Consider the following 27931-nt stretch of genomic DNA (forward strand, 5'->3'; position numbering starts at 1 on the left):
ACAAATTTCCAAAAAATTTTTGTGGGCAAAAGATTTGTCAAAAGGAAAGAATAAATTCTTGGAGGCTATAGTACCCAATAAGAACTGGGAAGTGAAGGAAGTAAGAGAGCCTCTTGAGAGGTAAAAATTAAAATTAAAATTAATGCATATTGCTCATAACAGAGACAGATTAAGAGACTTGAAGGAGAAACAGTAATTCTCCATTTAGAAAGACTGTCTGTAATGTTTGATTTGTTAAAAAGGAAAGAGAAAGTGAGGAGCTGTAAATTTGTGCATAAACAGTGCTCATCTGACAAAAAGAGAGGAAGCTTTAAGCAACAGACATGGAATATTCTGACTGCGCTGTTAAAACCTTCTCTATATAATAGGGATGGGGATACCAGGCATCTTACTGATGCTGGTAATGTGCAGACCCCATGCTCACCAAGTAACACTGTGCTTATGATGTAGCTTCCCATGTGGATCTGCTTACAGAAGCAGAATGGGATGACATTAAAAGTAACATCAATAACAATAGTTAGTATTTATTGAGTACTTCTGATGTGCCAGGAATTGTTCTAATGTGGGATTTTATTTAATCCTCATGGTAATCCTATGAGGAAGAGTCTCTTAATATCTTCATTTTACAGGTGAAGAAAAGGAGGCACAGAAAGTTTACATAAAACGGAAGTCTCACAGCTAGATCCCAGAGTTTATTGACAGTTGGGATAGTAAATGGGCCCAGTAGCTTTTTCTTTCATCCACTTTTGCATTTTCGGGTTTTTATCTTAAATTGTTTTACTCTTTTTTATGTTTTAGCATGTGTGGAAACGTGAAATTACCAAATTTGAGTGATGAAAGCTGATTTTGCTTTCTTGAAATACAGATTACATTTCCAGTTGGCTGCTTCAGAAATCCATTTAGTCAGTGGAATTTGGTGAGTGGAGGAAGCCCATATAGGCTATATTTTGAAATTCCCTTATCTGTAATTTTGAAAGCAAATCCAACAGGCTTATTTTTATCTCTAATTAAGGTTCGCTTTTATATACTTCACATGACCTTCTCTAACCATGTCTTACCTTAGACGATGTCATCTCTTTAAAGGACAACCTTCCATCTTAGTAGCCAAGGGCCCAGTTTCTGTCAAACTGGAGAGGCTTAACTTTGGAGCTGGCGATGTTTTCAATATGCCTCTATTATGAGAAGAGGCTTAGGCCTGGTGGTTTTGAAGATGGGCAGATCTTTAACGTCAGCTCTACCAGGTGTCCCTGAAGATGCGCATAACTATTAGCTGTTCACTCAGGGGAAGGCAGAGCTAGGGAATGAAATGGAGCAAGAATGAGGAATTGTGGTACACACAACCAAAGCTGTTTGCTGTGGGCTATTTGTGAAATAGCTGGAAAGCTCAACTTGACTTTTTTGTCTGTTTCCCAAAGTTTAGAAATGATATTGTTCCAAGTTAAATACCTAGTAAGCATGCCACAAATAGGGAAAGAGTAATGCCTTGGTTCTATGGTGATAGACCTGTCACAAGTAATAAAACCCGTTCTTTACTCTTCTGAAAAGACTGAAGTGGCTTAACACCCAGATGAGGGAGCATGAGACAAGATGGGACAAGAGAGAATGAGAGAGAAAATACTATGTACATCCACCTAATTGGCCTAAAGAAAATACACGCTGTCTTATCACAGAAGCACTCCTGTGATGAAAACCTCTGAATTCCCAACAGGGATTCTAAGTCCGTTTACATTAAATCAGCTTCTATGCAGTAGAATTCCATGGCCACCAAATAACCCAAAGGGACCTTTCATGTTCACAGTGGTAGGACTTTATCCCTGCATAAATGTTTCAAATAATTTGTCCACACAGGGCAAGGTGCACACTGCTGAGAATTGGACTCAATTTTTAGACATTTGAGTCTTCTGTCTCTGTCACTGCTTTGACATGTTTTTAATGTCTGCATGCATTTCAGTGGACTGGAAAATTCTCATCTTGTAGCTCATAGTCAGAGACTACGAACAAAGCAATAAGATGTTTTATTTGAGTGGTGGTGTAGCTCTGTAAGTCATTTGCAGTAGCATATATTGATGTCAGACAAGTACATTGTATATTTGGAGATTCAGTTGTTGTTTTACTCTTATATTAGTTTGTTTGCTTTTTAGCTAAATGAAACTGAAAAACAGGTTAGTTGGAAAATACCCATTAGCTTGGATCTTAGAAGCATTGGGTGCCTGGCAAGGGAGGGTACTGGGAAGGGAGCAAGTATTGGCTAGTTTTCAGTTAAGGAGGTGATGTGGAGAATAGGAAAATGAATGAGGAAGTCTATCTGCAATATGTGATTGTCAACATGGGGGTGGCCTCTTTCTGTCAATTAAGGCCAAGGTACTTGTATTAGTTATTTAATTATCTCAAACTTAGTAGCATAAAGCAACAAATGTTGAGTATGTCACAGCCTTGTGGGTCAGGAATCCAGGAGCAACTTAGCTGGGTGGTTCTTGCTTGGGATCTTTCAAGTCACCTCTTGGCCAGGGCTGCAGTCTTTGAGGCTCGACTGGGGCTGGACGTTCCTCTTCCAAGCTCATTCATATGACTGTTGGCAAGAATCTGCTATATGGACCTCTCCATAGGGCTGTGTATGACATGGCTTCCCCAGAACATGTGAAGGGGTGGGAGGTGAGGGGGGGAAGAGAGAGAGAGAAGAGAGAGAATGAATGAGAATATCCAGTTGAAAGCTGTAGTCTTTTTATAGCTTAATCTCAGAAGTGGCACACCATCACTTTTGCTGTGTGCTCTTTGTTAGAAGCCAGTCACTAAGCCTAGCCCACACTCAGGAGGAGGGGAAGTAAACTTCACCTCTTGAAAGCAAGAGTATCAAAACATTTGTGGACATATTTTTAAGGCCAAGACAGTGCCTAGCTTAAGGTAAACTGCAAAAACGTAAAGAGTAAATGCTTAGGAGGCTCCACATGAGGAAGAGTACAGGCCAGGAGAAGAGAGAAGCTGTCCCGACCAGTATGGAGAGGGGAGGCTCAGTCTGGGCACAAGATCCTCAGAGGTAAAAGGAGAGTCAAAGGGGTGGTCAGAGATCTGATGAGAGAAGAAACGTTCCAAAGCAAAAAGAGCCAAGACCAGAAAAGACAGAGGGGTAGCTGTAGTGGAGATCAGTGCGTGACAGACAGCAGGTGTGAGACTAGTCTCAGGTGGTCAGGACCAACCAGGGCAAGGTAGCAGAATGAGCAGACCTAGCCCACAGGCCCGTGTGAGGGGCGGAGGAGCCTGGAGACTACAGCAGAGGGACACGGGCTCTGGGGGCACACTTTAGCTTGGCCACTTACCTGCTCTGAGGCTAGGGGAAAATTATTGATTTGCTTTTTTTTTTTATCAGATATAAATGATTGAATATTGTCAATTTCATGTGGTTCAATTGAATATTTTGCCTCCTTGAACTTTGATATCTTCAGTTCTAAGATGCAGTACCCTGCAGTGTTGATGTTGAGATTAGAGATAATATGTGTCAAAGACCTAGTCCATTCCTGACAAGTGGAGGACACTCAATAAATAGCAGCCCCTTTCATTATCAGATTAACCTTGATGGGGGCAATGGTTGAAAAGTCATCACCACAAGGAACTCAGGACTTTTTAACTTAGGAAGCCAAGAACCAGATTCATTCCTGATCATTGCTAATTCACTTAAGCAGTTCCCCTTCCCATCTGAGCCTCAGTTTTCCCACCTTTAAAATGAGAAGATTGGCCTAGGAAATTCTAATGAGTCTTCAGTGCAACTGAGAAATTAATGAAAAAAAAAACAGGACCCCACTGGTATAAATTAGTTTATTTTCACCAGCAAAGTGGAGTGCCAAACTGATGAAAGAAGTAATGATGATTCTAGCCCCAAACTTTGTTATTAAGGTAAAGACGTGCATATGTGTGCACATATATACATGTATGTGTGAGCGTGAATGTATGGGTGTGCTCCTATCTCTTTGTGTGTATGTGTGTGTGTTGTTGAGTGTCTGGTCTGGCTGAGCCTTTTTCTATAGCTGTATGTCTCTGCATGTGTTTGTAGGTATAGGAGAGGAGGGACCACAAACATTTATTGTGTTTCTGCTTAGTGCCAGAGGCTGAGCAGTGGGCTGGGGATTCATCAGTGACGGATGGGGTCTCTGGCTTTGTGGACCTGTCGGCTTAGTTGTCCTGGCCACTGCTTCATTCTGAACTCAGTTTCTCAGTCAGGAAAAGGGAGTTTCCAGAGCCTTGGCAGTAACTCCAGGCGCATATTATAAATATTAATTATACAGTCAGGAGTCCCAGGCACCAGGGCAGGTCAGCGTTGATTCTCTTCTTTTGAGAGTCTACTAGGGAAGCCTCACCACTTGGTTGGATTGGAGGCTGCATGATTGATGTGACACAGGAGCATGGGGCAGGTGTCCCTGAGCTTGCATGTGGAGCTATTAACATTTTATGGCTCCTCCACCCGCTACCGCTCACTCAGAAGGCATCACTTGGCTCAAAGCCAAACTTTCCAATTACGCCATCAATATATTTAGTGACATTGGCAAGAGAGGCAGAGGAAGGGAGTGTTTGCTTTGCTTCAAGTCTGATTTCCACCCTCGCTATGTATCCCTTTTGTTGGTAGCTTCCTCATGGAGCATTTGAGGAAAAATCGGAAATAATTCTTCAATGGTCATGTTGGAGATTGTTGATTTATAGAGCCAACATATGTTCCCATATGTACTTTCTTTATTGGAAGATTGCACCCCAGCGACTCATTTCCTTGCCAACCCAGGCAGGAGCTGAAGGGCACCTGGCTCCATAAATGAAAGGGGCAAGTTAAATTCACCAAAGAAATGGATGAAGCTGGGCCTGGAACCACATACCCAGGACAGTGGCTATTTTTAGAGTGCAGGAGAACATTCTGGTTTCATGGAGGTTACTTCTCTTGAAGATGTCTTCCTGATGTTTATATATGTTAGAGAAGTTTTGTCTGTGGTGTTTCTTATATTCTTACTTCCCTGAGGCTGGGACTGCATGTGGTATGGTACCAGTGGGGCTTAAGAAATGAAGGAGATCTCTGAATGGATGGACATGTTGGAGCATGGGCATGTTAGGGTTAGGGCTTGTTATGAGCTCACTGTGCTGAGTTCTCTATATGTAGGGTCTCACTTATCTCTTCCTGAGACAGCCACCAATGTAAGTGGTAGCCCATAGAGAATCAGTAGAAAAGAGGAAAGGGAGAATGACCTCCTTCTCCCCTACCTCTGATGAGAGCAATCTCATCTGCTGGCAGAAGGGATATCCCAGCAGCCAGCCAGTCCTCTTCCAACTTCCAGGGTGTCTAGTTTGGAACTTATCCATTAAAGAACAACCCATTCAGCCAGCTTATGTCAAGTTCTGAGATAGAAGTGGATACTAACACCAGAAGTGGGAGGTCAGTGAGCACAGACACATTTTAGATGACTAGAAAGGGCAAACACAGCAGCTCCCTGCTCCACATTGGGGTGTGTGTGTGTGTGTGTGTGTACATATGTATGTATGTACATATGTATGTATGTATGTATGTATGTATGACTTATCTGTGGGGCATGAGAACTTTAGGTCCATGTCGGCAGGTGAATCAGCCAAGATTCTTGCTTCACAAGGGGCTGAGGAGTCTCATGCAGAGAACTCTTTATAAAGGCAGAAGGAGTCAGGCAGAGCTAACCTGAGAAATGCGGACTGATACGGTGAAAGGCTTTCTTCCTAGTTTATCTCTTGGCATCTGTTTGACATATGACTAAGTTTTGTGGTGAGCAAGCAGTGAGCTGGAGGTGGGTCTAATGGAGGAGACCAAGGAGCATTATTTCTGGATCTGAAAGCATATGAAGTCTTCCTGACTTCATAACCCCTGTGCCATTTTGAGCACCTGGGAACCTCTCAGGGGGCTATATACAATTAGAAATGGCAGCAGAGTCTGGGTGAGGCAGTGGGGGCTCTTAGAGGCCAGAGCTGTGTCTAGCTATGTGGCACTGCCCAGGGGCATAGCAGTATCCAAGAGAAGTAGATGTGGAGGTCACAGTGTGGTTCTTGGCCCACGTCACAGGGTTATGAGGTCCTGATGGTGAGATTCAACTCCTTTAAGCCTTTAAACTAAGCGAGTGTCTTCCTAACATTTGTAACATTATGGAATCCTGATCTTTCTCTTTTTTGACTGTCCATGTAAATGTAGAATACTAGGTCCTTGTCTGTCTTCTTCTAACATGGCTCTGAAGTCTACTTCTTTATTTGGGGAAAAAAGTGAAGCATTTGCAAGGAACTTATATGCTTTCCTTAAAGGCTTCAATTTACCCAAAACTGCACTTTAATAACTGATCCTGCTGTGTCCCTGCCATCTTGTGACTTTTTCTTTTTTTTTAAATACACATAGCTGCATTTTCAGCAACCCCTATTAAAGAACCTGGAAATATTCATGTTGGGATCTCTAAGTGACAGCATTGAGAGTGTCATCTGAATGCAGCAAGAAGTCTGACAGACACTAAACTTTTTTAGAAGTTGGAAATTCCGCCATTTGCAGAGTTGAAGGCAGTTTCAGCATTTCTGGATGAACACTGAAATTTTGGAATAGAACCTTCTAAATTGCTTGGAAGACTATCTCTTTGTTGGGGGCCCTGTCAGTCATGCAGATGTAGAGCAATTAATAACCCCTTCATTTTTCTTGGGGAAGCCCCATATATGTCAAAGAATGAAATGAAAGTGCTGCAGACTGAGATTTTCAGTGTTTTGTTCTAAAAAGGCAGCTGGCCATGGTGGCAGTGTGTCCTGTCCCCACAGAGGTAGAACCTGTTTTCCTTTATCTGTTTTGCTCTTACCTCTGGATTTGGCCTGCCTGTGCTTGTTCTTAGAAAATGCATGAGTGTTTTTACTCCAGCTTCTGCTCACAGAAGGGCAGCTCGAACCAGAAAAGTGGGGAGAGGCACGTGCCACAACTCATCTCTTTCTGGTGAAGAAAGATGATGAAGAGGACGGAGATCAGGCTTGGACAGGGCAGATAGGGCCCCTGGTATATATCATGCTGTTATTAATGGAGGAAAAGACCATATATTGGTAAATTTACTGTTAACTATTATGGCTTTCTTTTCCAGAGTGTGGTTATGAGTTTCCATGTGAGGAAATTGAGGCTTTCATTGTCAACTCGAGCGGGAAGGACACTAGTGTTGGATGGGAGTGTGGAAGGACTTCTTCCTTAATTTTGAGACAAGAATGAAGAGAGTATTGGGGAAGCCATTGGTGTGAAGATGCTTGGAGCATCTTTCTGAAGGCAATAAGTTGGGTCTGCCGTTGGGGATGGACTAGGAGATAGGCAGGCACCAGCTGCCATAAGCATGCTGAAATAGAGCCCATGGCCATTAGAACAGCCAGCTCCAGGAGGATGTAGTTACCTTTTGGAAAGAAGTTATGCTCCTCTGAACCTGTGCTATTTTGTTAACATCACAGTTGTGGTCCAGAGGGTTAGGAAGCACAGTGCCTGCTCCCCCAAGTTGAGATGATGTGACCACCAACAGAGACCAGGAGGAAGAGGCAGCTGTGCCTGTCCAGACCAGCAGGTTCCAGACGAAGAACTTGGAGAAACTGCTGGGGATTAGAGGGATTTATATAAGTGGAACTTATGCTGTAATAAAGAAAATGGTAACTTTGTTTTGTGGTCACGGGCCGGTGAATATGTGGACTTGGTAGTTTCTATGAGGATCCCCATGTATTTCAACAATACATTGTTTCTTTTCATAAAAATCAAAATTAAAATTATGCTAGTGTATGGGATTCATGCCCGGGCTCTGGAATGGAAAACACAGGAAGTATTCTGGACCAGAAATGCAAAGGTGAGAGAGGTTAGAGCCAATGTGCACAGGGGCAAACCTATGCAAGTGTAGATGAGCATAACCGTAAACTTCTCCATTCTGGAGGGTGGTAAGGCTGGTTCTCTGTTTCTCTGCTTTACTGCAGACTGTTGTTTGTTGGGTGGGATAGCTGTATTGCTGACTACCAGGTTTTTAAAACAGAAAAGAGAACCCAGCAGTGTGGCATTCTTCAATTTGGGATTTTGTGGAAAATGTAAGAGCTGGAATGTGTGATTGTAGGAACAGGTTTATAAACATTTTGCCTTTTCAGAGACTCTGATGTGAGGAACCAGTAAGAAATAGAAATAGTGGGTTCCTAAACTTAATCACTGAACTTAGAGCATTGAGGTCTGATTCTAGTCTGAGGTGAAACTCCAGTTCTCTTTGACCTGGACCTCAGTTTCCCCCTAGTGGAATGAGAGGTCAGGCTTAGCACCTGTTCCTTTCCAACTGTTATGCTTGAGGCCTCCACAGTGGGGGTACCACTCGCCAGACACCTGGTCGCTCTAAAATTGAGATGCTTAGAGTGCTGTCCTTGGCTGTACACACATCGATGGCTTAAGTAGAGGAAGGCTGGCTTTCAGGTACCTGAGTATGACCAAGTGAAAAGGCCTGCCTTACTCCAGCAGCCTGGATTCCTGATGGCCTTTTGTCTCCCTGCAGCGCCCCCTGCTGTTTGTAGGCATTATTCTTAGGCAGCCTCCTGGGTCACTTGTAGGACTCCGAGAATTCATCTTGAAGGTGTCAGGATTGCTGGGTCATTCCCCTCTGCCTGACTTTGCATACCAAATGGTAATATTCAAATGCTACTTATTCTCAGTGGAACCTGGAAAGGAGCATACAGCAGCACTGCTGTCATTTCTGCATGATTTTAAATCCAAAGCAGGGACAGGACCAACAAGAAAGCACAAAAAACATGAGAGGAACAGAACTCTTTCTCTAGAAACAGAGCTATTTTATCAGCTTTAAATTAAAAGCATGTTCTGGACAGCCCTTGGCCTTCAGCAGCTAGTATTCATATCTTGTTCTGGTTTACAAGCAGCTGATATATGATTCCGGGTGTAACAGTTATCTGTAATTGAAATCATCATAAAACAAATCCCCCCTGCATTGGCTGAGACAGTAATCAACATCAGGGATGCTGTGTGTACAGCATTCAGGACCCATAAAATATGCAAGATTAATTTGCCGAACTTCATTCAGGCTTCCAGCAGCGCTGTCACCTGGGACCAGAGAAGCAGCAAATTAATTCTGAACCTCCACTCGTTTCATAACATCAAGAGCAGCCTCCTTCGTGTGGCTGTCTTCTGCAGTGCTTCTCTGCTTTTGTAGATGCTTCCCAGAAAAATCAAACATCTGGAATGCAAAATTTTGTTTGACCACAAAAGGTACCCCAGTGCCCCTCCTGGTTCCCAAGACCCTTTCTTTTCTTCCGATCTCAATGACCTTCATTTCCGCCTTCAGGTCTCTACAGCCACACACTCAGAAACGTAGGCAGTCCTGACTCTGGTCAACATGTTGGAAACTCACTTAGATATCAAGGCAAGGAAGAAGAAATGCCTGGTGGCAAAGTGCTAGGATACGAGCCAGGATGAAGGTCGAGTCCTGACTCTGGCGCTGATTGCCCTGTCTCCATGGGTAACTTTCTGTCCTTTAGATCTTAGTTCCACATTTTAAAAAGAGAATTTAGAATTGCTAAAATCCCTTCTAGTTCTTTTATGCTTTGATTTTATAAAGAAGGCTGGCTAGATGCTTTTAGGTTTAAACTTCCTCTGTTTAATCTGGTTACTTTCCTTCAATAATATTCTATATAATAAAAATATTGCTGATGTCTTTCTCTCCCCTTTGTTTACTGTCTGTTCTCTTTGGCCTTGCATGTCATACTTGTATTCCTTAACTATTATTTTAGTAAAGTTTTGGGCAATTGTAGCTATCGATGTACTTATTTAATCTACTCTGTTTATCTTGAAGTCTCCATGACATTTTATCTTCCAAATAAAGTGATACTGTTATAATCTAATTATTACAGATGAAGAAACAGGCCCAGGTGGGTTAAGAAAATTTCCCAAAGCCACACATTTAGTGAGTGACAGCAGAGAGATTTGAACCTAAAGCTGCATTTTTAACAAAATCCATGTTCTTAGCCACCAGACTGTCCTGACATCATGGCTTCTTTTGTAAATGTTGTAAACTTGGCTCCTGGGTGTCTGTATTTAAGCACTGGGCCAGTTCTTGGAGCCCTGACAACACCAGGATTCTAGCTGAAAAACTGAGGAAAGACCATGGGCAAAGAGACCAAAGCAAAGGATACCCTGACAGGTTCTTAAGGGACTTTCTGCTAGTCTTCCTCCCCCTTACCTCTGCTGCAGCATGCATCAGCACATGTACACAGAGAAATGTGGCTTTTGTCATCATTTTAATTTCTTTATATAAAATTTATGCCCATTTGCCCCTCTCTGCAGTGGTGGCGGAATCAGAGTGAAGAAGACACTCTTCTTTATTATTCTTTCTTTAAATTGAAATTTCTGTTGAGGTATGTATAGATTCACATGCAGCTGTAGGAAATAATACAGGGAGACCCCATGTACCCTTCATTCAGTTTCTCCTAATGGTAGCATCTTGCACTTCATTATTTTTTTTGTACCTAAATATACGTTAATACATTTTCATTGTCATAAGTTCAAATAATACTGAAGTATATAGAACAAAGCCTGAAATGACAGTCCATTTTGAACCCTGTTCTCTGAGACTCTCTTCTCATCTGGCCCTACTCTAGTTTACTGTGACTCCTTCCTCCCTTATACTTCTTCCTTACCTTGTTATAATGGACAAGGTCATCAATGGGGCAGAGTAGAGTTTTGGGATTTCTGACTGACTCATCATCTTCAGCATTCTGTGGAACCCCCTTTTTGATGATGATTGTAGGTGACATCAGCAACTCTCCATTTAAGCTCTTCCTCTAATTGTCTGACATCCTGTCAATTCCTCATTTCCCTGCTTCTCTATGTACTCTGTCAGAACGAAATAATATCTATTTTATAATATAGATAATATCTATTCTATACTTAGTAGTGTTAAATAATATACTTAGTACTACTAAGTAAAGTATAGTAGTGCTAAGTATTCTGTACTTAATAGAAGACATTGATTTTATTTAACACACTGCCAGACACTGTTCTAAGCATTTTATATTCATTTAATCTTTATAGCAACTCTATGAAGAAGACACCATTATTACTTCCATTTTTCAGGTGAGGATATACGATACAGAGAGCTTGGGTAATTTGTGCAATGTCACACAGCTAGTAAATGATGGAGAGAAGATTCAAACCCATCCATGTGGCTCCAGAGGCTAAGCTCTTTACCACTTATGCAACTCATTTACAGTTGGGTAGGTCACCTCTTTTCCTTCCCTTTTTAATATTTACTCATTCCCCCTACATTAGCTCCTTTCTTATAGGCTATAAATGTGTTTAATATTTGATACCTTAAAAGACATCATCGCCACACACACACTCACACACACACTCCTTTGTCCTTGTGCCCTTGTCTCAGGATACCACCCCGTCTTTCTTTTTTCTGTTCTCATTCATACCAAGCCTTGAAAGACTCTCCTATAACTGCTGTCTCCACTTTGTCATTTAATTTATGCTTGGACCTTCTGCAGTCAGAGCTTCTGTCTTAACCACTCCTTGGAAACAGCTCCCGTGTTATCAAAACAGTAATTTCCTTTTATCTATCCATGTATTGATGTGATTAATTATATTAATACATTTTCTAAAGTGGAACCATTCTGGTACTGACATCAGTTTTCATTCTTTAAATTTAGTGCTGGATTCAATTTGCTAATGTTTTATTTATGTCTTTGATTAGTATGAGATGGAGGGACTATTTCCTTAAAACTCAGGGGAATGTAGGAAGTTCTTGTCAGTCCATTTAATTTTCTTGTTAATTTATAGGGGTTGGTTTCCTTGTATAAATAGTTTTACTCTCTATGTTGTTCATGTTTCTTCCCATGAGACATCTTTAATTTACCAATTAAAAGGGAAATAAGTGTGCTTTCCGAGATCACTGAGTAGTCACATAAGGCAATACCTTTACACGGGGGCATGAGTTAGGAAAGCTGGGATAATATGAAGGCTTTTACAGAAGGTTATTTTCTGAGTTCCCAGAAAGTGCAGATTGGTAGGGAGAACATTTTCCCTTGAGAAAAGCCAAAGACTAATAATAATGATGACGGCGACAAAAAGTTTTTAAAAAGAGAGAGAGCAATTATGCTAGTTGTTGGGCCAAGCATATTAAGGTGTTGTTAACTAAGGTGTAAAGTCTGTGAGTTCTGTGATGATTACTGTTATGTTCACAACTCTAGGAGCTAGCTGCTATCATCTCCGTTTTATAGATGAGGAAATTGAGGCTCCTAGAAAGTCTCTACAGTGGATGGTTGATTTTTCCTGTTAAAGATTAAACAAAGTGTTTAATGGGCACTGTCAGGCCCCTGTGTCTCCACTACTCCAGCCAAGCAGAGTGACCTGTGATTTATAGTGCGAACCATTCACTTCCCAAGTTTTGACGTGTGCTACTTTTTTTCTCTCTGGAATATCTTGAACCCTGCTTGCGTGGCTCACTTCCACTTGCCCTTTGAGATTTATTCAAGTACCATCTATTCCTCTTCCATTCACTATACCTCTCCCATGTCATTGGAGATCATTTCTCCCATAGCCTTGGCACATTAGGGGTCCTCCAGGTACTTGTCTGTCTCCTGCACGAGGAAGGGTACTTGACAGTTTCCCATTGGTGCCAGCGGCCTAGAAGATCCCTCAGAATGTGTTTGTTGGATAAATACAGGATGAGAGTCTCCTCGTGGTTCCCACTCCAACCTGAGCTTGACCTGTTGATGCGCACTGGCGGCTAGCTCTAACCTCCCTCTGTCCTTTCCCCAACTCGCTCCTACCTTCCACAGCATTGTCCAGGTCAGCTTTTGGGCTCATAGACCCGCAGCTTTTGACCCTCTAACCATTCTCTGTCTCTCCAGGGAGCCACCCACCCATTATTCCAAAAAGCATCACACATTCCTTTCAAAGAAAACTGCATTTAGTTCACTTATTAAAGGTTAATATGCCATATAACTCATTGAACAGAAGGTGGAAAACAGCTATAACAGAATCAAGCTGAGGTTAGAGCTACTCAAATTTGGGGGACCACAGCCTTAGGAAATGACATGGATATCTGATAACCTCTTTTCTGAATATTCTGACTAGTTCTTAAAGAGAAGCGAACAATCTCTCTCTGTGATAAATGCTATAGCATTCAGCTTCATTAGAATCATCCAGTTCATCAGTATTTCCAGGGGATACATAGCTGATCAGGAGATTTTCTTTTCTTTTAGAAACAAATATTTCTTTCCATGGGGAAATGAATGGAAAAAATCGAGAAAAATATGTCTTGCTGTTAGCTCTAGAGATATAAAATTTCTAAGAAGATTCTTACATAGCCTGTAGTAAAAACAGAAAAAGCCTTATTTGTATTAAAAAAAAAAAATAAGGGAGAGATGAGGTTCTCTCTGCTATATACAGATTGCTATAAGGTTTCACTATTAATCTGCTATAAAGTCTCAACTCTCATCTTGATACAGAGGTCGCAGTTGCCACACAGCAGATCATTGTGGTCCAAAAGCATGTGTGTTCGTATGAGAGGGAGCAGCACTTGTTCATGAGCCTGCCTCTCTCTGTAGGTCATTGAGCCTGGCATCTTGTCATAGTTCAATAATAGATGTTGAATGAATGAATGAGTGAATAACTGAGTGACTGCATCCACTTCTCCAACACTTCACACTGTGACTGACTCCTGTGTATATTTTGTATATATAATTCTTCCAGAATCCTACTTATTCTCAAGCCCAGCTACAGTGCCACCATCTCCAAGAATACAGGAATTGCGTGAGCACAGAGGATGGAGTATCTAACTCTGCCTTGGGTTATCAGAAAGGCTTCCTGGAGGAGGTGCCATTCAAATTGGGCCTGAGTGGGTTAAGAGACAGAAAAAGGAGAGAAGGCTCTATAGGAAGAAGGAAGGGTAGACCTCCTGGACTATGGGAACATGCCTTTCCCCTCACCCTGCAGGTGAAGAGGCTCAGGTGAGGGGAAAGGCATGTTCCCATAGTCCAGGAGGTCAGAGCCGTTGGGGTGCAATGATTTATCTCCCCTCGCAGGTCTCTGAGAGCAGAAGCATCTTTTTGTTCCTACACGCCAGCATACTAGGACATCAGAATCTCTGAGCTGAAAATCTGCCCCACTTTGAGAGCCAAGAGCTTCCGTCAGGTCTCTGCCCTAGTCTGCCTATAGGTTCTAGCCATACTCATGTTCCACAAGAGCTAGGGAAGAACCTGGTGTGTCTTCAGAGAGCTGTGATAGGAGCATATGAACTACTTTCTACTCTCCATTCATGATCTCCCAGGACCCCTCCTCTGGTGTCCTCCACAGTGCACAGTACAGGGCCTGGCACATCACAGGGCTTAATAATGATTTCTTGGATGGATGAATACTGGAATCTTGGAGTTATTACCAGACTTCCCATCTAAAATAACCCTGGATTGTTTCTTCGTTCTCAGGACTCTCAGTGGAGGGGCGATTTGGAACATTTCCATCCCTACTATGTATTCAGACACTGAGTGCCTAGTTTGCTGTTCCTGTTTTCCTCTGAGTAATTAAACATGCCATGACATGAGGTGATAGAGGGCTTTGCTCTGCAGTCGGATCTCATTAGAATACAGAGAGTTGGTCTGGGCCTGAGGATGTGGGAGACAGATGAATGGCAAGATTAGGTACTCAGGAATTACTGTGAAGAAAGATCAAGTGGCATGGTCAAAACGAGTTTCCCATCCAACATGTTGAAAGGCAGTCACTCCCAAGGACATGGGGAGTGTCACTATTTTGAAACTCCTGCCAGATGTGTTGGTAGAGAAGGGAATTTTGAATGAGCTAATGTTCAGAGACGTTTCTTTTTTTTTCTAATCATAAAGCTCTGGTCCTGCCAATGGCTCTATAACTCGATACACGAATTAGTTTTTAATAGCTGAAAGATGTTGAGCTATTAGGACAAATTTCAAATTGGGAGAGATTATGGACTTGAATTTGTGACCCTCTTCAAGCATTTGGGCAGGTGCTGATCTCTGCCCCTCCTCCATTCATCACCTCCTTGCCAACTCATGCTCCAGGTTGTTATCCTTTGCCTCAGTTAGTCTCAGTCTTCTATGGCCTCTAGTTTCTGTCCTTGTTCCTTCTCTAATCCATGCTAGAGTCAGCTTTCCAAGACCGAACCTTACTGTGTTTCTCTCAGGTTACTGTCTCCCAGTTATCTGCACAGTAAAATTGGAATTCCATGCTGTATGGGGCCTGGCCTTCTGTCACAATCTCTTCCTTCATCTGTCTTGGCCTTCTTTCTGTTTCCCAAGCATATCCTTTGCCTCTGCCGGTAATTATTTTTCTCACCACCATTTACCCTCCCTTCCTTAAGCATGTCTGATTTTTTTTCCTTAAAAACTCAGATTGTTACTTCCTCTGTGAAGCCCTCCTATTGGCATAGTTACTTGTCCCCATAACATCTAGACAAGTCCTATCAGAGTGCTTTTCTTATTATATTTATTTGTTCACATCACTACCCAGTAGTGTTGTTAAGGGCAGGGACTGTATTTGATTTTCCTGTCACAGGATTCCCAGACATTATTAGCAGAGTATAAGGAACATAGGAGATTGAGTCCTGCTGTCCCCACACATTTCCCACCACCTGATAGTCTACCACTACTGTCTTTCTACTTAACACGGCATCACATGGATTTTTAAACATTTATCTATCAATGTTTTAGGCTGATTTGCATACAATAAAATACATATTTTTAGTGTACGAGTTTTGATAAATGTATTCACCAATGTAACCATCACCCCAATTACAATAGAGACCATTATAATCATTTCAAAAGTTTTTCAGTCGCTTTGCAGACAGTCTGTCATTCCATTTATCAAAGTACTGATCTGTTATCTCTTACGTAGGGTTTTGCCAGTTCTAGAACTTCTTATAAATGCAATCATACCGTATGTATTCTTTTGTGTGTTTTTGCATTCAGCATGTTTGTGTGATTCACCTATGATGTATGAATCAGTACTTTGTTCCTTTATATTGCTAAGTAGTGTTCCATTGTTTTTCCATTCATCTGTTGATAGACATTTGGGCTGTTTTCAGTTTAAGCTATTATTACTAAAACTGCTGTGAATATTGCACCAGTCTTTTTGTGGATATATTTTCATATTTCTTAGGTAAAATACCTAGGAGTAGAATCACTGGGTTCACAGGGTAAGTGTATGTTTAACTTTCTAAGAAATAGCCAAATCGTTCCTTAAAGTGACTGTTAACGTTTTCTATTTCCACCAGTAATATGCAAGACTTCTAGTTGCTCCACACTTTGCCAGCACTTGATGCCACGTCCAGCAAGTGGTAAATCCTGACATGTCCAGTGCAGCCCTGGAAAATAATCCTGAGTGGGAATGGTGGGAGATTGAGAAAAGAAAGAAGATGGAAAGCTGGGTTCGGAAGGCCCAGTATCCACTGATGATGGAGTAGAGAGGGATTTTATTTTTGCAAATTGCTTTTATACAAACTCATACATTTGCTGGCTAAAATGAGATAATCCCCACCCAGTCTCCACATCCTACTATAATCATTTGCATTTCTGTAGGGTAACCCCCACCCTACATAGCCTGCTAAAACCATTTGCATTTCAACACCTGCATTGTTCTCCCATCAGTTCCTACTTCCCATTCTTAGGAGGGTTTGTCGGGTGAGGCAACCCTTGGTGGGCCTCACAGATTGCAAGGACCTTGTCAGTTTACAACCCACTCTCCACAACTTGATATTATCAATCTTCTTAATTGTGGTCATTCATGTGGGTGTGCATTTGCATGTCATTTTGACTGTAATTTGCTTTTCCTCATGTTGTTTAAAATCTTTTCATGTGTGTATTGTCCATCTTTTTTATCCTCTTTTTAATGTCTTCTTCAAGTCACTTTTTCATATTTGACTGGACTATCTCTTTAACAATGTTTTGTGTCCTATCTAAAGTATTTTTGACTATTCTTTTTTTGGGGTTGTGAATATTTTTCTTTGTTCTCTTTTAGAAGTTTTATAGATTTTGCTTTTAAGTTTATGATTCATTCTGAATTAATTTTTGTGTAATGCATAGGTAGGAATTGAAGTTCATTTTTTTCCATATGAATATCTAATTGTTCCTATACCATTTTACAAAAAGACTATTCTTTCTCTATTGGATTACCTTGCCACTTATGTAAAAAAGCAATTTGTCATATATGTGTAGGTTCTTTTTTTGGAATATCTACTTGGTTCTGCTGATGTACATGTCTGTCTTTATGTCAATATCACATTCTTTTGATTAGTTTAACTTTATAATTGTCTTAAAATCTGATAGTAAATTTTGTTCTTCCTTTTCAAAATTGTTTTGGAATCCAAGTTCTTTAAATTTACAAAAAAACTTTAGAATCACCTTGACGATTTCTGTTTTTAATAAGGCTTCTAAGATATTGCTTGGTATTATATTGATTCTATTGGTCAGTTTCTGTCAGAAATGAGTTTTATGATTTTGATGCTATTGTAAAGTTCTGTTGTATTTTAAAAAATAAGTTATATTTTAGAATAATTTTAGATTTACGGAAATGTAACAAAGATAGTACAAAGAGTTCCCATATACCTCATTCTCAAATTCCTCTATAATTAACATCTTACATTAGTAAAATATATTTGTCACAATTACAGAAACAAATATGACACATCATTAACTAAAGTCTATACCCTTAGTTTTATCTATTGTCCATTTTCTGTTCCAGGATCCAGTCAGGATGCCTCATTGCATTTAGTAGTCATGCCTCCTTGACTGCTCTTGCCTGTGATAGTTTCTCAGACTTCATTTTTAACAACTTTGACAGTTTTGATGAGTATTGGTCAAGTAGTTTATAGAATGTCCCTTAATTGGGTTTTGTCTGATGTTTTTCTCATGATTAAAGAACACATGGTTATGTGTTCTTAGAAGGAAGACTACAGAGGTAAATTGCCATATTCGTCGTGTGTGTGTGTGTGTGTGTGTGTGTGTGTGTGTGTGTGTATTCATCATACATCATACACTGAAGTATACATATGACCAACGTAGTTATCACTGTTGATGTTGACTTTGCCTTGCTGAGGTAATGTGTGTAGTATGTGTCAAGTTGCTCTGTTGTAAAGTTATTTATGCTTTCCTGTTTCCATACTGTGCTCTTTGGAATGAAGCCACGCTGTACAGCCCACAGTTAAGGAGTGGGGATCTATGCACCCCTTCCTTGAGTGTCAAGTATCCACATATATTATTTGGAATATTGCCGCACAGGAGATTTGTCTTTTTGTCTTATTTATTTGTTTGTTTCAGTATGGGCTTATGGATATTTATTTTAAACTTTGGGTTGTAATGTAGTACTATTTCATTTATCTTCTTGCTCCAGTTTGTTCAGTCTTGGGCTTTAGGAGCTCTTTTATTTGGCTCCTGTGTCCCTTTGATGTACTTCTATCATGTGTATTTTTTTTTTTAAGTACTTCCTTACTTTCTGGTACTTAAAGATGATCAAGGCTCATTTCAGCCCTAGACCTAGAATCAGCTATTTTTCCAAAAAATACTGGTTCTGTTCAGTGGAGAAAGGCATAAAAAACTGAGATCTGGATGCTGGTGTGCTGGTTCTACTGGATGTTGTTGTTTCTAGGTCCTCTCAGCAGACAAAGGAAATATATGTGTGCATACTAACCCATATATATACACACACATGTATAGAAATATTTGTATACATAGCCATCTGTGACTTCATTAAGGTAAACCTGAGTTTACATAGATTTCTCCAACTCTGATTCATTGCCACATGGATCATTCTGGCCTCTTCTATTTGCACATCTGAAACTTACCACTCCAACAACAAGAAACCTGGATCCCACCATCCAGCAACCATTTACTTAATTGTTCAATTCCAGTATACATGTATAGCAGTATCAGAACTATTAACCCTGTACTCCATGGGGAGTAACTTTATCAACTAGAGCACAGTGCTTATGTATAGTTTCTTTCTTTTTAGTCGTACAAGTTTCACTCATTTCAAAGTTACTTAGATTAGTACTTCTTACTCTAACCCTTTCAGTGAAGTTATTACATACAGTTGTAATACTGTTAATCATTTGGTCATATTCTGCATTTCATCTTGAGAATCTCCAAATTTCATAAATGATTTTTAAAATTTGCCTTTATTAAGGTTCGCTCTTTATACTGTAACATTCTATGTGTTTTGACAAATGCATAATGTTATGTATTCACCATAACAATATCATACAGAATGGTTTTACCACCCTAAAAAAAGTTTCCTTTGCTACTTAGTTAACCCTATCCCCTCCCCTCGAACCCTTGCAACCATTGATATGTTTATGATCTCTATAGTTTTGCCTTATCCAGTATGTCATATAATTGGAATCCTTTTCAAATGGGCTCATTTCATTGAGCAATATTCATTTAAGCCTCATCCAGGACCCATTTCAATGGGAGGGCCCACTAAAATCCAGGACCAGTAACTCCATCATAGCTAGAGAAAGAAGCCCCAACACAGCAATATTTTTTGGTTCTTCTCATCTTTCAAGGGCTTTCTTAAATGTTACCTCTTCTTTGAAGTATCTTCTGATAATGTTAGTCAGACTTAATCACTCTCTCTCTCCTTTACATATCCATTGCTTTTTCCATTTCTCTTATCACCATGAAATATAAAAGATATATCAAATTTTAGGCCTGGTTATTTGAAGGGTGCAATTGTTTTATTATAGCTAACGACTGCTCTCTTCTGGGATGACGGGATTGGGGATGGGCTGTCAGAGTTTCTGATTCTACTCTCAAGATCAGTGACCAGCAGAATGCATTCCTATAGGCTGCATGTTTTTCTCCTTGCTAAAGGGGAGCTCTTATTATTAAAAAATTTTTATTTTATTATTAGTTTCAAGTACACAGAACATTGGTTAGACATTTATAGTTTATGAAATGGTTCCCCTGATTGTTCTTTCTCTCCTCTGGCTCTACACATAGCCATTACATTAATGCTGACTGCATTCCTTATGCCGTGCTCCCCATCCCTGTGACCATCTATCAACTACTAATGTGTACTTCCTTAACCTGTCATCCTTTTCTCCTAAGCCCCAAACCTCCCTTCTCTCTGGCTGTCACCAGATTATCCTCTATATTTGTGAGTCTGTTTTTGACTAGTTTGTCCTTTTTATTCTTTAGATTCTGTATGTAAGTGAAATCATATGGTATTTATCTTTCTCTGACTTATTTCACTCAGCATAATAACCTCTAGGTCCATCCATATCATTGCGAAAGGTAGGATTTCATTATTTTTTTAATGGCTGAGTAATATTCCATTGTATATATGAACCATAACTTCTTTATCCAATTATCTGTTGATGGGCATTTAGGTTGCCTCCATATCTTGGCTATTGTAAATTGTGCTGCCGTGAACATAGGGATACATAGAGATATATGAATTATTGTTTTGGTTTTCTTTGGATAAATACCCAGAAGTTCAATTGCTGGGTCAAAAGGTATATACATTTTTAATTTTCTGAGAAACCTCCAGACTGTTTTTCATAGTGGCTGTACCAAGTTGTAATCCCACCAATAGAGTATGTAGGTTCCCTTTTCTCCACATCCTTACCAACACTTGTTCTTTGATTTATTGATGATAAGCATTCTCACAGGTGTAAGATGATATCTCATTGTGGTTTTCATTTGCATTCCTCTGATGATTAGTGACCTTGAGCATCTCTTAATATATCTGTTGGCCATCCGTATTTCCTCTTTGGTGAAGTATCTATCTATTCAGATCTTCTGCCCAATTTTTTAATTGGATTTTGTTGTTGTTGTTGTTGAGTTGCATGAGTTCTTTGCATATTTTGGATATGAACCCCTTATCAGATGTATCACAAACAAATATTTTCTCCCATTCAGTCGGTTTGTCTTTTTGTTTTGTTGATGATTTCCTTTGCTGTGCAAAAATTTTTTAGTGTGACATAGTCTCATTGTTTTTTTTTTTCTTTTGTTTCCCTTGCTTGAGGAGATATGTCTGAAAATAAATTACTAGTAGCAGTGACAGAGAGATTACTGCCTATGTTTTCTTCTAGAAGTTTTATGGTTTCACGTCTTACATTTAAGTCTTTAATCCATTTTGAGTCTATTCTTGTATATGGCTTAGGAAGGTGGTACAGTTTTTCTTTCTTTCTTTCTTTCTTTCTTTCTTTCTTTCTCTCTCTCTCTCTCTCTCTCTCTCTCTCTCTCTCTCTCTTTCTTTCTTTCTTTCTTTTCTTCTTTCTTTTCCTTTCCTTTCTTTCTTTTTTTTTTTTGCATGTATCTGTCCAATTTTCCCAGTACCATTTATCTTTACCTCATTGTATATTCTTGCCTCCTTTGTCATGTCTTGAGCGCATAGGCATAGATTTATTTCTGAGTTCTCTATTCTGTTCCATTGATCAATGTATCTGTTTTTATGCCAGTACCATGCTGTTTTTATTACTATAGACTTGTAGTATAGTTTGATATTAGGTAGTATGATACCTCCAACTTTATTCTTCTTTCTCAAGATTGCCATGGCTATTCAGGGTCTTTTATGGTTCCATACAAATTTTAGGATTATTTGTTCTAGCTCTTCAAAAAATGCCATTGGTATTTTGATAGGGATTGCATTGAATCTGTAGATTGCTTTGGGTAGTATGACCATTTTAATAATGTTGATTCTTCCTACCCATGAGCACAGTATATGCTTCCATTTATTTGTATCTTCTTCAATTTCTTTTTTCAATGACTTATAATTTTCTAAGAACAGGTCTTTTACTTCCTTGGTTAATTTGATTCCCAGGTATTTTATTTTTTTTGATGCCATTGTAAATGGGATTGTTTTCTTAATTTCTCCTTCCGAAAGTTCATCATTGGTATATAAAAATGCCACTGACTTCTCTTTAAGAAGAAGGACTGTATATTTTTAAAACTAGTATCTGACACAATGATGAAGAATAACAATGATACCAATAGTAACATCAAGCATTTACTGAGTGCTTTCTATCTCGCAGGCGCTTGAACATTTATATGGCATTTACGGTGTGTTAAGTATTATTCTAGCACTTACAAAGATTAATTCATGTACATGGATTAATTCATTTAAGCCACTCAAGAACTGTATGAGGGACTCTGTTATTATCTCTCATTTTATAGATGAGAAAACTGAGGCTCAGGAAAGTTAGGTAACTTTCTGCAAGTGCTCACTTATCTATTGGTAGCAGAGTAGAGCTTATAGGTAATCATCGGGTATTTGTAAAATTTCATAAAATTTACAGCTTCTACTTGGGAATGTTTCACTCTACCCTTAGGGGGAGTGGTATTTTACCAATGGACATAACGTGTCTACCCTGCTCATTCCAGCTGGCTGCATACTGTATCCTGAACTAAGGCATTAGTGCCAGGACTGAAAATTTATGGAAAATGAAGCCCTGTGGGGGATTAATGGCCACCCTTCCACAGTCTTCTGTTTGATGGATGCTGAGCTGCTAGAGTGAGCGATGGCTGTGTGGCTAGATCCAGAACCAGCCACAGTTTTTACTGAATGTTTGTAATCACTGCTTCCACATTAGATTGCAGGCAAAACAGCAGCCTTTAGAAATGACCAGGAAAAATATTGCGCTTCTCCAGGAAGAGAAATCAGACAGTGAGCAGGTAGTACTCACTCTTTAGTTCAGGTTTTATAGAGTTGTATGATTCAATAAGACATTTCAGCCTAAAGTATCAAGAAAATCTCAGCACAGTATTTCTCCAAAGAACTTCATCTTTCTCCTGCCAGTGGGGATCAAGGGAAAGGGGAAAATCTCCTCTGGTCAAAACAGATACTGCTGGGCTCCAAATCGAAGCAAGCTAAGGATGCGGGAACATCTTTTGTGTGGTGTAAGCTCTTCCCATTCCCCACCAGTAAAACATATTAGCATTTTTCCACAGTAGAAGGAAAAGCTTGCCTTTTCATTATCTTACAACTTGTTATTTCTTTGAAATGCTGAAGGATTTTTAGAAGAAGCTTAACTGATTTCCAGAGCTCCAATAAATGATTGCATTTGCTTCCTGCAAGTACTATTTTTGATGAGGTCATCCACTCCCTAGTCCTTGTCCTGTGTGGGTGGGGGCGGTGCATCCTGGTGCTGTACTGATTTTGAAAGCAGTTCCAGAGACTGACAGCTTCTCCCCAGCATGTCTAAAATAGACTAATTATTGGATATAATATGATGATGCACTTCACATACCCAGACCAAGGGAGTGACACATTCTTTATACTTAATATCATGACAAGACTCAGAGTGAGAAAGTCTTGATGCACACACTCCACTGGTCCCCACATTGATATTGGTATCAGGATGAAGAAATATCATAGAAGATACAATTTAGAGGATCAGTCAAATACCTAGTGAGTCTGCTCTTTAGACACTGAATTGAACTATGACCTGTGTTAGTTTAGGGGCCGGGGGAGGTGATCTAAGGAACTGGTAATATGCATTGGCCTTTGGAGTGAAATGGAAAGTGTTTAGTTTCTAGTTCTAGTGCCTGTTAGCTACGTTCCTTGGACATGGGAATTAACCTTTCTGAGCTTCCATTTCGTTTTCTGTAAACAGGCATGATATACAGTGGTCGAAAACATTAAAGAAATAATTCAGGTGTGGCTCCTATCACACTGCTCACAAAAGTTTACAAGAGGGCTTGACAAAATTTAATCACTTTATCACTGTTCTAAGTTCTTTACATGTATTCTTGGGATCAATCTTCACAGCATCTCTTAGAGACTTTCCTCATTTTTGCAGATGAGAAAAACCAAAATTCAGAGAATTTCAGTGATTTGCCCCAGGCTTAGAGCTAATAAATTACCAGGAAAAAAAAGGAATTGAATTTAGTTGGTGCCACAGTGCCTTTCAAATGCCGAAGATGGCACTCCATAATGTCAGCGAACATTGATAGGACTCTGGAACAGGAAGTTAATCTTGTCTAACCACCTGGACAAGATGTTTGGAGGCCATCTATCAGTGTTTAATAAACATGCCAGCTGGATATGTAATCAGTCTGGTAGTAAGCAGCTATTTAAACAAACATCAAATAAATAAACATATGGCATTTGAGTGCTTGTCACATGATAAACAGTTCCCTAAGTTTTATCTTATATTTCCTTATCCAATTCTGTAGTAACCCTGTAAGACTGTCATTATCACCCCCATTACAAGTGTGAAACTGACATTTAAATGTTTATTTGCTCAATGTCACAGGGCTAATAAGTGGCCCAGTCAGAACTTGAATTCAGGCCTAACTCCAGAACCACGGGCTACATGCTGAATATGTTAACAGACTGCCCTTCAGGTATGAGGGCTGTGGGCTGCTGTGCTGGCTCTGAAATCTGGGGCAATGTCGAGAGCTCCACAGCTGGTCAACCTTGGCATCCACCTTTGTGTTTATCCTGTTCCTGTGTTCTTTGAATTTTCCTAATGATTTTACATGCCATGTACTTCACACTTCATTTGGGAAGTCTTCAGTAAATTTGGCCATCAACAAAACAAAACAGCCCACAATGGATTCTTTATATTATTAATTGTTAGGCATTTCTTGTGAGCCTATTAGAATAATATTTTGTTTGAACGTAAACATTTTCTATGATATCTGATAGTATATATTTACCATATTGCTGGATCGGGTTTGGAAATCATTTATTTGAATGTTTTAAAAAATCAGCAGCTTTTTTTGTTTTTGTTTTCTGTAGGAAAATAAAAAATGTTCTACACACCTACTTTTTGAGTTAAGTACAAGTTACTATTCTATGAATAACATAAATAATAATTATATTTCAGGCTCATATTATGACTAACAAAATGATGCAAGTGGTAGATTAAGTATCTCAGCATTCCGAGCGTAAAGACCTAAATTATTTTAAATGAAATAATTATTTAAATGATTGGCTTTTTAGACTGAAAATTGCCAGGGTGTGGTACATAGTGTGCTCTAATTCCTATCTAAAATTGGGTAGTGTGACAGGATGACAAGTGGACTTACAGTTGGGAGACTTGGGTACTATTTCCAGAGGTGCTACCTATTAGCTTTGTGACTAGAGGAAGCCATGTGTCCTCTCAGGGTTTTTTCATGACTGCTCCTGTAATGAGAGGACTCCAGGCATTGCATTGTTTAATTTAATACTCACAAGAATATTATAAGGTTGTGTTGGTTCCAGTGTATAGAATAAGGAATTGAAGCTTACAGAGTTTAATTGCTTTGTTAAAAGTTGTGTTGTATTTTGGCACCCACAAGCATAAAAAACCACCCCCATTCTTGGTGTTGATTCAAGGATACTAAAACAAACATATGCAGGTTGAGCAGTCTAGCCTTGTCCTAGACACACACACATATAAAGACTAATCTGTCAGAATTCAGTCAATCCTGGTCTTTTCTACAGTCTTTGGGTGAGGTTTTGAACTAAAGTCTCTAATAGAAATTGCATAGGGAAGATTTTCAGTGAAATTTCTTGGAGAAACCGCCTATGCAAGATGACTGTAAATGCTGTTTGGCATCATTTAAATTGAATTGGGAATGTGCTGAATTGGGGACTGACTAAAATGTGAAACCCATGTGCTTGAACCATATTCAAGGACAGAGCTGAAATGAAAGTGTAAAGCCAGCTGCAAAGGAGGAAGACATCAGGTTGGCTCTATCAGCTGATGGCAGCTTGCCTTGGTCTCAACTCTGCTTGGCAGCTCTCCTGTCCCAGTGGGCAGCTGCAGTGAGAACAGGTAAAAGTCTGAATGGGCAGCCTCAGGAGAAAAAGAGCCTGCAGGGTGGCACTTTATTACTGTCAGACAAAAGTCATTCCTCCAACCAGAATGAATTTTTCTCTAACCAAGTCATCTTTTAGCAATTAATTTATTTGTGAACAATATTGAGACGTGCGTGCTTTGTCACTCTGAACACAGCCACCCAGTTTTATTGGGTTTAATCTACAACGGCTCAAGAAGAAAGATGTAAGATTTTTGATGTTTCCATGCCACTTGTGCTTCTGTCTTAATCCATTTACTCATTCATTCAGCAAACACATTCTGAACACCCACTATGTGGATAGTTCTGTATGCTTGGAATACATCAGTAAACAAGACAGGCAGAGATTCCTGCTCTCCTAGAAACTGAATTCTAGCAATTTACATGATTAAATGGAAAGAGCACTAGCTTGGAGCCATCTAGCTCTTGGTTCTGAAGTAAGTTCCACCACTGCTTAGCTATGTGACCCAACCTCCCTGAGCCTTATTTTTCTCATGAGTAAAATGTAAACCATAATCCCAGCTCATAGAAATCATGTGATGCTTAGAACAAATAATGGAGGAAGCCGTGCTTGTTACCTAGGAGGTCCTTAGTAAACGCTACCTCCTTTTACTTTTTCCTGGCAGTGGTCAGCACATGGTGCTGCCTTCTGCTGTGCACCAGCCAGCTCCATACTGTGAAATTTGTTCTGTGACTATTGTGCAAAATTAATTCATCATTCCTTAGAGTTGTATTTTCAGCTACAACTGCCTAGAAACTAGGAAAAAGAAGAGTGAGTGCTGTGAACTGAATGTGTCCCCCTAAAATTCGTATGTTCAAACCCTAACCTTCAATGTGATGGTGTTAGATGGTGGGGGCTTTTGAGAGGTAATTAGGGTTAGATGAAGTGATGAGGATGGAGCCCTCATGCTAGGGTTAGTGCCCTTATAGAATGGGAAGAGACACCAAAGCTTTCTCTCATGTAATGACAGAAGACCATGTGAGCACAAGGCGAGAAGGAGGCTGTCGACAAGCTAAGGAGAGACCCCTCACCAAGAATAGAACCTGCTAGCACCTTGACCTTGGACTTCTCAGCCTCTAGACTCTGAGAAAGAAGTGTTTTGTTGTTTTTTTTTTTTAAGCCACTCAGCCTATGGTATTTTGTTATAGCAGCCTGAGTTAAGATAATGAGTTTGATGCCAACTGATAGGCAAGGATGGCCATTGATGCTGATCCATCCATCTCATTGGTTTGAGCACAGTGATATCCTCCTTGGTAGTAACTTGGCATCTTAACGGGAGTCTTCATAGCCATATCTTACCTCCAGAGGCATCCCTCCATAGATGGGAACTCCAGGTGTTCACCAACCACAAAGGGTGCTCTTAGAACATATCATACAAAGGAGAGTCTTCCCTTCCCCAGAGCTCTATATTACAGTCAAACCTCCTTTTATTTGATTAAATTGTGGTTTGTTATTATGTTTCCCAATGACACCAAAAATTCTGATTGACTTCTGAAATGCCATTTCTTAATATAAAGGCCCCTTTGTACATTTTTAATACTCTTTGTTCATTTTTAATACTCTTTCTTTGAATTTTTTCTTTTTGTTATTCACTTGATGTAATTTACATAACTTCCAATTTTACATTTTGGACCCCTTTTACCCATCTACCTACCCCCTCCTCCTGAATTTATTATAAACTAAACAGAAACTAAAAGTGAATAAGAAATTTATTAACGACCTCTAATATAGCCTAATTGATGTGTAGGTATCAATTTCAGGTGTCATTGTGTAGTTTTCAGGTGAGAGGTAAAGAGAAAATCTTTCAATTTTATTATATTTTTAGTAGTATCTTACTGCTACAAATATGTAATACATATTCATGACAGAACATAGAGAATAAACAAAAATAAGGAAATAAAATTATTTCCAATTCTAAGACCCTGTCATAAGTGCTATAATCATTTTTGATGAATACTATAGTTAGTAAAGCTTGGTAATCTACTTTATATTTGTCAACTGATTTCATATTTCTCTGTCTTTAGATTCTTTCATATAACACCAATTTTTAATAACTTTATAATACTCCATTATGTGGATGTATCATAATTTAAACCACCTTCCTAAATTTTACATTTATCCCTCATACTTTTTTGGACATCACTA

The sequence above is a fragment of the Pteropus vampyrus genome, unplaced genomic scaffold, assembly GCF_000151845.1.
Source record: "Pteropus vampyrus isolate Shadow unplaced genomic scaffold, Pvam_2.0 Scaffold74, whole genome shotgun sequence".
In the NCBI taxonomy this organism is placed as follows: domain Eukaryota; kingdom Metazoa; phylum Chordata; class Mammalia; order Chiroptera; family Pteropodidae; genus Pteropus; species Pteropus vampyrus.